Source organism: Patiria miniata, unplaced genomic scaffold, assembly GCF_015706575.1.
Source record: "Patiria miniata isolate m_02_andy unplaced genomic scaffold, ASM1570657v1 HiC_scaffold_3, whole genome shotgun sequence".
NCBI classification, from domain to species: Eukaryota; Metazoa; Echinodermata; class Asteroidea; order Valvatida; family Asterinidae; genus Patiria; species Patiria miniata.
In genome coordinates, this window is record NW_024037069.1 from 8,956,077 (window position 1) to 8,967,280 (window position 11,204).

An 11,204-nucleotide genomic window follows, 5' to 3' on the forward strand; every position below is an offset into this window, starting at 1 on the left:
GATAAGTAAACAATCCAAACATGACATTTTCCGGGATTTCAGATCGTAATGTCTCTTTAACCGTATAAAAGAATACCCACTTACATATTGCAAAAGCTAATGACAACAGAGCCAGCACGAAGCCGCCCAATCCTGCAACTATTCCAGAGATAGTTTGAACATCATCCAAGTCATATCCACCACTTCCAGTTGTAGACGGTGTACCTGTAGTCGTGTTCATGCTGCCAAACTCTGTCATTTCTGTTCTCACCTACTTCCTTTAAAAACAAAATTACATGGAGCGAATTATAAACTAGCTACTTGGGGGAATGTGGGGCTACTGGGCCACTTAAGCACATTTTCAATTCTAACACTATAAAAATGATGTAGGAAAGGGATAGTACGATGTTTATTAGAAGACCAAAACACTTGCTTCTTCATTGCAAACAATAATATTGAAGTCAATCACATTCATTAAACATTAATATTAATTAATTAAAAATTCAGCCAAAAGTGGGCCACTTGCCCAACTCCTGGGGAAAGTGGTCCGCATCATAAAAATCTATATTAAGGTTTTAATATAGGTTTTCCCGGCCAATTTCGCAAAAATAGCATTCGAATTCATCTTGATAGTGGCAAATTTGTAGACAGTAGATAGGTTTATGGCAAGCTTGTCTGAAAGTTCAAGAAAGTATTGGGCATTGCCATCGAAAGTTTTGATCAAACGACCAGGGTCTACATTTGAATTCTCATGTAACGCCCATTAGCCGGCATGTTGATAGGTTTTCCTATCCAATTTCGCAAAAAATAGCATTCGAATTCATCTTCATAGTGGCCAATTTGAAGCTGAGTAGCGCCCTGCTGGCATTCCCGTGGTTCCTATTAGAATTCAGGCGTTCAAATGCGTTTAAAGACCTGACATTTTCATGTTTAACTCATCCTAAATTGAAGTTATGTCATTCGGTTTAAGTGATCATTCAATTTAGCAGTCAGTTTGGTCAGTGGCGTATCCAGTGGGGGGCACTTTGCCCCCCCCCCCCCCCTGGCGAATTTGTTTCACTTTTTTTTTTGCAGCAATGATCGAAAGTGTTTATAGAATTCTTCTGACATCAATCCCACCAAAGAAATCCCGCTCAACAACCATTACAATGCGCCGTGAAAATGTCCATATAATAATATAGCATACATAGTAATGGTCAGTTTTGAAGAGCGCCCCCACTTGAAAGATGGCTACAACCCCCCCCCCCCCCCCCCCCCCCCCCCCCCCCCCCCCCCCCCCCCCCGCTATTTGATTTTACGGAGGGCAAGTGTCCGGAGAAAAAACATGTCTACATTTCGGCGCGGATGTCCAGTTGCCTCCCCCCCCCCCCCCCCCCGGACATCAAAAGCTGGATACGCTGCTGAGTTTGGTCAAGGGTTATTTGCATGAGATTCTTGATTTCTTTTTCATTATATTTCTGTGCATTCTGTTTTCCACCTTTTTATCATTTCTGCTTTTCCGTTTCATTTTTTTCAAAGTGTCTACTATCTGTCTCCTTATTCTAAAGAAGTAAAAATGTAAACAAATTAAACAAAAAGGGGGCATAACTAAACATGTATTAATATATGAAACAACAAACCTATAGGCAACAGTAAACTTAGGTGATGTTTACCCTTCTTTTTATCGTGTTCACATAAATGTTACTTCTTTATCTTTGGGTTTTTGGTCTTCTGTTTTCAATTGTGATCTTGGTTATATATATTTGTTTATATCTTTTTAACTGTTTAGATGTTTAATTATCTTAGAGTCCCTTTTTGTCTCTCTTTATTTTGGAATGATGAGGATACTGTCTCCTGCAGGCAAGGGCGGATCCAGAACACAATTTTTTTGGGGGGCCACAAAAAAATTGGCCCCCCCAAAAAAAAAAAAAAAATGGGTCCAAACAATTACGGCGTGGGAATTTTTTTTTGATTCTAGATGCTCTGTGGTGCGATCTGAGGCAATTTCTGACCACTTTAACCAATGTTTTTTTGGAGGAAAAGATGGTGGTGTACTCATTGCCTGCCTTTATTGCGATGTCACATAAAAAAAAATTGGTTTCGTTTGGGGGGGGGGCCATGCCTGGATCCGCCCTTGCCTGCATGTCTGTTAGCCATCGATCTCTTGCTGCGCCAAGCATCTACATTTGAAATTCTCATGTAACGCCCATGAGCTGCCATGTTGATATTTCTAGTGCTTCAAGCTAACAGTGTGCATGGTGATCAGAATATTGGCAGAATCTTTTTGGAGTCAGGTTTTTATAGCCATACTTGGAACAAAGGCATTCCATCTAATTCTAACAAACAACGGAATGACATAAACCCATTCCGAATTCATTTGCTTACTTTTCACAAATGCCTGCTTAATGTTGAATTTGAAATTGAATGCCAAGTTGTTAAAACTTGCATGATTAAAATGTGAAATCGCATGCTTCAAATGTTAAATTGATTGGTGTTTTTTTGCTAATTGAATGTTGATCTCCACGTGCATTCAAATTCGTGCGAAAATGAGTGATTGGTCACCAATTTGGCCGCCAAATCTGCTAACTTGACCGGGAAAACCTATATTTCTAGTGCTTCAATCTAACAGTTTGCATGGTGATCGGAGTAGTCGCAGAGTCTTGTTGGAGGTTTTTATATTTTCCAAACATGGGCGTCCCAAGGATTTTTTTCTAGAGGGGGCAAACATATTTCCCCCAAAAATGCCTGTATTAATTCCCAGCACATTCTCGATTTATTAGTTTCAGAGGGGGCATGGACATTTCCCCAACCCATTAAAATTACAGCAATATGACATCGCGCCTCTTTTTCTTGTCCTTTATTTTCTTTTCCCCCCCCCTTTTTTTGGGGGGGGGGTGGGGGGGGGGGAGAAAGCACCCCTGCCCCCCCCCCCCCCCTCGCGACGCCCATCTTATTCTAACAAACAACGGAACGACATGAACCTATTTCTAATTACTTCGCTTACTTTACACATAATGCTTGCTTAATGGCGAATTCGAATGAACAAACTTACACAGCTGGAAGCTCCGGCGAATTTGGATGCTCGTTTGTGCAACTTTAATTTGAATGCCCTATTGTTGAAATTGCATGATTTAAATGTGAAATCACATGCTTTTAATATGAAATTGATTGGTGTTTTAAGGTAATTGAATGTTGATCTCAACGTGCATTCAGATTCGTGCAAAAATGGGTGCTTGGTCACCAATTTAGCCGCCAAATCTGCAAACTTGGCCGGGAAAACCTGTAGTTGTCATCAAAAGTGTAAAAAATGAATACAGTAAACAGTATGGATGATTAAACACTCAAATAGGTAACTGTGAATATCTTAGAAACACCAAAGTGTTCACTAAGTTGTTTAAATACTTTTTAAAGAGTTTCTACTTTTTTTCTCTGAATGTCAGTGAGTTAAAATATGCCCCTATGGAGTTGTTTGTCATACGCATTCTGTATTCCCTAAACCATGATTTGAAATATTTTTCAAGAGTATCTATCTCACATGGGTCACACTTTATGCATGGCTTTGCTTTTGAGAAAATTCTTAAGCAGCTTGAGTAACCGCAAATATGTTTTCTGCTTAGGCCTATAAACGCTAACAATAATTTTCGAAACTTTTTGGACCTTAAATCTGAACTGACCTGCCACTCGGAAATACACCCCTAAAATCACTGGCTACGCGGTTGCATGGGATTGCTGAAGTTTTTTTGTACCCTGTTGCCAGATACACGATTACGAATTGGAAGTCCCCTGCCATGCAAAATGAATGGGGATTGCTAAATAAATTCCAAGTCCGTACTAACTACCCTGTTGCCGGCTACGCGGATACGGAGATGGAGTCCTCCTGAGAACGAGTTAGGAAACCATACGCTGTGAAATTGTGGTGAAGTTGTTTCACAGTGAAATTCTTTTCACGGCGATTCCACACCACGAAGTAACCCTCCGACGCAGAAACTTGCCATTTTGGGGACCCAATTTTGTTAATTACCTTAATAAAAAAAAAATTCAAACCAATTCTGGTGATCTTCCATCTAATCCTAGCCAGAGACACACACTACGGATATATGCAGTCACCTTTAGTGTGTGACCCCGGGTCAGGCATATCTGAGCCTGACAACCTGGGCTGCCCATATACACGTGCACAAAACAAGATCACTTGCAGGTAGCCAGTGCACGACTTGACCACAGACTATGTATTGTGTATACAACATCTGTTTCCTGTGAATGACCTCCTTATTTATAGTCTACAGACATGTCGAGATTGTGTACATATAGATACAGCGTTGTGTAGCCTCAAACCAAGGCGCTAAATATCTGGGTTCCCTGATGGACCCGTTACTGTAAGCGTGTTAGTAAATGGGCTTTCTGCGTCGGAGGGCCCTAAAGGGGCCGGGGGGGGGCGGAATCCGCCCCCCCCCCCCCTCGACTTTTTCCGCGATAGCCTTTAAAAAAAATTTCGCGACCCAAGCTGTTATGACTTTTTAGCCTCAAGCCTTGCGCATCTTTTGACACCAAAAACATAAAAATAGGAAGAAAAAAAATTTCCGGCGCTACGCGCCTTAAAAACTGAATTGTCCCATAAAAAAAATTATACGTCGTCTACACAGACCAAAATTACCATGCATACATATGAATGATTAATTAGCCATAATTCCAAAACCCTTTGACCTATAGTCATGAAATTTCTTGGGCATCTTCATGAAGAGTTGCTCTATGCATGTACCGAGTTTCAAAATTTTGCGTCACTCGATGGACGAGATCTTACAGGGGGCGGAATCCGCCCCCCCCCCCGGCTGAGAGATGGTCAAAATAACCCGGCCCCTTTAGGGTTAAAGGTCAAATCACCGTGAAAACAATCCCCGGTGTGACCCAATGAGGACACCTTTTCGGGCCTTTGCAAGAGGATCGAAGGAGCGGCTAAATTTGCATGCTTAAATAACACTACTATTTTCACTACACAAAAAAAATAGTTTATGAACAATCATCAAAACGGATGATTCTTGCTTGGCATGTTGAGGGCATTTCGCAAAACTTCCCAAAGCCTGGGTATCAATGACGGTACGATACAATTTGAGGAAGATACGAGAGGAAAATTCCATGCAGAACGAGGAGAGGGTTGACCCGGGAAGACTAGTGCCAGGACAGATATACATCAAAAACATGTAAGGAATTTGTCACGCGAATTTGTCACGCGACAAAGGTCGGTGACAGATGAAATGTCCCATTCCACTCGGCTTTGCCTCGTGAAATGGAACATTTCATCTGTCACCTCATGAAATTATTCTTTCCATTGCACTCACAAACATTCATTATTTGTATAATATTGAATTGTTGCTTTTGTCAAATTTCACGAAACCTGACGCTAGATTTCGCAACCACACCCCAAACCACATATGAGAATAAAAAGACAAAAATGACAGTTTGGGGCACTTTGCCCCATTCCAAAAGCATAATATTGAACTTTTGCTTTTTTGCCCTAATAAATAAGAACCGATGTGTCAAATTTTAACAAAACTTGACGCTAGATGTCGCAGCAACACCCCCAAAGACATAGAAGAAGAAAAAGGACCTTGAATGAAAAGGTCCAGTTTTATGGGCCAAAATGACAATTTAGGGCATCTTGATCTACTCCAAAGGCATACTTTTGGATTTCTGCTTTTTAGCCCTTAAATGAGCCTAGAACCGATGCGTCAAATTTTACGAAACTTGACGCTGGCACTTGGTCCCATAATATGAAATGAAATATTCATTTTTGCCCAATTAAATGAGAACCATTTAAATCAAAATGATTATCAGATCAAAGTGTGGATAAAACACTGGATGTCATATCACAATTAAGTTGCCAACAAATTTGACTGTAAAATGTTGGTACTTCAAAAAGAATTGCAGATTGGCCAACTAATTGATACCTGTTCCGTCACAAGCCTATTGTTCAGCAACTCCTGATCAGTTTTAGGAAACGTCTACATCACCCTCCGGTTCAGAAAGATCCGTTGTCCCTAGTTCAACTCAACCAAATTGTGGATAAATTTGCCGGAGATGATTGCTCACTCATGCAACTCAGAACAGCCTGCTATGTGTCATTGAAGTTTGCCCTTTTGTTTAGGCACAATGAGATTGCTGAAATCAAAGCCAATCACATTACTCCTCTACCGGACGCACAAGGTATTAAAATTTTTATTCCAAAGTCTAAAACCGACATTTTTAGAGAGGGCAATGTAGCATTTCTTCCCACCTCACAGAGTTTCTATTCCCCATATGTTATTCTGACAAGATTTATGAAACAACAAGGGATCAGTATAGGTGACGATCAGTTAATTTTTACTCCTCTTACATTCTGTTCTGCCTCCAATTCTTACAAGCGTACCCAGAACAAACCCCTTAGTTACACAAGATCAAGAGAGTTGTTTTTGATGCACTTAAAGCAATCGGAGTTGAAGATGTGAAACGTTTTGGCCTTCATAGTTTGCGGTCAGGAGGGGCCACTCACTTAGCTAACAACAAAATTCCAGAGGAGGTTATAATGCAACATGGCCGGTGGAAGACCACTACGGCAAAGAATCGATATATTAAGAGAGACTTAACTACACGTCTTCAAGTGTCAAAAGCTGTCTATAACTGAGTAAAAAAAAAAAAAAATGTTATGCCAAGTGGCACGTAGGAATGTATAAGAAGTCTTAATATGTATAATGGACTTGGGCAAGAGTGAGAATAATTATGGCAGTGGTCATGTAATATGTATGAAAAAAAAAAGTTGGTGTTTCCGTTTCTTTTAATATCAGTATGATGTTCCCAGGCAGAAAACCTGAAGGGCCGAGATGGCCAAGGTCGGGCAGTTGCCCCGTGCAGCCAATGTGGCTATGGATTGATATGTAAAAAGTGGTATGAAGCAACTTCTTGGTTACTGTTTTACTTAAATCTATTTTTGTTAACAAGTACTTGTTATGCATCATTGTGCATGTAAACCTGACATCCCATGCTGTCTGAATAAAATAGTATTATCAAGAATTATCAAACAATTTCGTACTTTGCCTTGAATTGCTGTGTTGGCGTATTAAACTAAACTGTTTTTCATGCGTATGAGCGTAGCGAAGTAGCATGAAAATGATATTTTGTACAGTACGCGCAGATTCTGCCCCACTGCGCGTGCGCCTTGAAATTCGCCCCTTCGTAAAAACGTTTTATTGCGCGCGCCTGAAATTCGCTCCTTCGATGATAACGCGTCATTGTATAGGCTTTCCCAGTTATTTTAACACTTGCATCACACGAATTCCCTATATCAATACTTTGATTCCGTCCTCGAATATCGCCAAGCTCAATTCTACGTGTAAATATGGTCAGATCGAGCACATATAAAGTCGAATATAGTACAGTTGTGGGTGCTGCTATACCCTCCAAAATCGTAATTTCGTAATCAGCATGACATTTTGAGTCTCTTTCAAACTGTCGTCAGTAGTTAACATGGCCACACTTCTGTGGTGCATCCATTGTTGCATGGCAAGCAATTTAAATGTATTGGTGCTTATAAATTACAGGGGGTTTTGTATACAAGCAGGGAATGTTTTGTTTTGTGTTAATTTTAAAAAATATCAACTTCCTCACCGAACCACAAGTGCTTACAGATTTTAACCCTTTCTGGCCTGTATTTCGGTTTTTTTCTGAAAGGGAGGGGTACAGCACACTGTGATCCCCATGTTGATTTGCATATACTTTGACCAATTTTCCTACAACTGATTTGGCAGGAAAATTGTGCTGACCATTACTCTATAATATGACATTCTTGGTTCTATTGCTGTTACCACTAGAGGTGTTTTTTATATATTTTTCCAACTTTAGTTTTCCAAACTAAAGTAAATATACACAATTGTGGTGATGTTATTTAATGCTCTGCAATTGATTCATGTAATAACTATCAGAAACGTACATCATAACAAAGAAAATGGTACAGATTGAAAGGTAAAAATTACATGCGCTTCTCGCACCAATGGCGGCCACGTTACATACTGAGCATGTATTGTTGTTAATAATATAGCCATGAATTTCAGTCTTAAGATAGTACTTTCGTGATAGGTTTTGAAAATGGAAGTATTTTTGACTTTAGTTTATGAGCACCGATGTTTTTACAACAGTTGCCATGGTGATAATGAACACACTACAGAAGTGAGTTTGGTGCCACGGTGACCACTGTTAAGTCACAAAATTTCATGTTGATCAGGCAACTACAAATTTGGAGGACACTTCCACTAAAAAAATACTTCAGACCCTAACTACATGTATATAGCCAAGTCAAGTCCAAAATTCATGCAGTCAAATTGATGCTGTGTTCTCTCGGAGCTGTCACTGGAGTGATCGTTGTTTTAAAGTTCATGTATTTCAATATAAACAAATAAGAGTTAGTTGCTCTCTAAATCGCCAGATCTTTTCCGTTTTGAAAATAATAAAATAAACGTCATTTTGTTTACATCTTTTACTGTAATTGCAAAGTAACTTGCAATATAAACAAATGTGTACAGCGTACATGCGTGTGTCCAGATCACCCTTCCCACCCCCCCCCCACCCACCCACCCCGCGACATGCACACCCCTTCTCCTCCTCGCTTTTCGGATATTCCAAGCTGCCCCGTGTTGTAAAAAAAAACACCTTACATATTCAGACTTTCCCCAAGGCCATACGCATGTATGTAATCTGAACAAAATTGTACTTGTTGACTTGTTGGGGGAGGGCGTGGTTCTCTTTTGAGCTTTGGGAGAGGGGGTAGCAGAGGAAGGGGCTAGCTGTGAGACGGCTGTTGGTGTAGATTGTAAAAGGTTCACTTGCAAATTAATATCTAGTATTTACAATTTAATTTAGGCAAATACATGCAGAAATCAAAATCTGAATTTGGTGGCAAGGGAAGGGGCGAGGCCTAGCTGGGAGGGGAGGACTGGACATCATTTGAATAATGGTGCACTTCAATCAGAGGACAATGGATACGATTATTATTCATTGCGGCTTGCAAACACATGAGATTTGCCCATGTGACAATGATTGTACCGACAATGCCAAGTTATCGATTTTTTGAGCGTGGACACTTAAATGAAGTATTTACACGAAATGCTCTTAAAATATGTTTGACAAAATGTGAAATATGTTTGCCCATTAATGAAAACGAATGCCCGATCAACCCTTTACTGCTGGGTTAGACGAAATTGAATGAACAACGCGGTACTTTTAATGTGAATACATCTTTGATAGGGACGAGTGAAGCTAAAAGGCGATAGAATGCTCGGATAGTGAAATTGAATGATTCTTTTTGATTGACGAATGCCGATATGCGTGATCGTTCAATTTCAATTTGAATCTAATGAGCCAGGCGTTAAATTGAATGAAAACTTGTTAAAAGTGGCCGTGAAAACCTATAATACCATAGAGTGCGGAAATTCGCCCCTTCGTGAAAACGCAAAACGGCACTTGTGACAAATTCGCCTATTCGTTGATTAGGTTAATTAAGGTTTTAATTAATAATTCGAAAGTATGGCCTCACCAGGTTGTAGATATTCATAGATTATTCATTTTCACCACAAAACAAAAAACAAATTCGAAAAACAAACGATTTTCATGAAATTCGCCCCTTCGTGAAAACGGTGACGATATGGGTATCGATACCGACCGAAGCCTCGCATTGTACTATGGACCGAAAGCACAATGGCCGTGAACATACGTGTTGGACACACACACACATCAAATTAAACCTAATGTCATCATATTTGATTTTCTGTTCGTTTTCGGGGGGTTAACCAATGAGTTTTGGGAGAAAAAAATTCCATCTAAAGAGAATAACCCCTATAAGTAGTCCTGAAGCCCATTGCCATTTTGAAGGAAGAAAACGGATACCTACGCTCCATTGCAAAATAAAAAAAATTGAGGTCCTAACTTTATTAGAGCTCGCAGTCCTCTTTACGGCTTCCACCCTTCGTTTGGTACATACCGTCAAATCCATGGCCAACAAAACAAAATGCTCTTATACCGGATAATTTGAGGGCATGGAAATCGTGATTTGGCCGGCGTATAGGCAATTTATAATTGAGAGCAATCACCCGCAACCCCGTAGTAGTCACGTACGAGGTGGATAGATCGAGGGGCGGGGTATTAATTAAGTTACCGTGTTGATGATGATGGGCATCTAACGATATCTTAAGTGCTGTCTGGTTAAAACCAAAATGGATTTGTAATTTTACGAAAATTCAACCAAATCTGATTTACGGCGCACTATGGACCAGGTGTGGTTATATATCAATTATGGGACACTGATGGAACTTCGAACCGAATGCCGAACTAAACTATAAAAGCATTCATCATCAGAGGCTTGAAAATTCATGAAACCGTCAAAGACAACTTCTACTTGAAAATGTGTCCTTACCTGGTATACTGCGGACCCACAGATATAGATTTAGAACCAGTGGTGTCAGGTTAATATGCTGCCAGTCTGCGATGGAAACTGATCAAGTCCTGATTTTCTGACCAAGGAGACTCTATATATATAGGCCTAGTACGTTCTGACATACAACTTGCGGTGAGAGAAAAACAATGCAATGTGTCCTAGCTCAGCAGGCCCGGCCTGACCGAGTATGGTGACCGCAGTCTCTCGTCTAGTAATGGGTGTCACATGCGTTGGGTTTAAATACACTACTAGCGGCGGATATATACACAGAAAATCCGTTTGGCGAGGCCATTAACCTGTACTGATAAGGGCGATAAACAAGTATATTTCATTACATTTGGAAGGAAATATGCGGGGGAAAACAAAGATTTTTAGACATGCAATCCTCATTTCCTTTGAATTGACACTGTGCTGGCCCGTATCAGGAAGTGTGGTAAACATAACACTTTTGTTTTCAACTGAAGCAGGATATACTGTTACAGGCTAAATAAATGGAAGCCAAACAGAGATCATTTTCTGACCCTTCACATGTAGAAAACGATGAGTCAGTCTTGAAGGGGCGTTTTCCCCGAATATTTAATTAATCTAAATGGAAAAATGTAAATGGACGCCTAAGAGAGATTATTTTCTGACTTTCAACCATTTTGAAAACGATGTATCGGCCTTGAAGGGACATGTTCAGGCTTTATGTACAGGGGTAATGACAACTAAAATACATATTACTCGAGAGTCGAGACGCCCAAAACGAGTCCATTCTCCAGGCCCTGCCATTAACCTATTTCAGATATGGCAG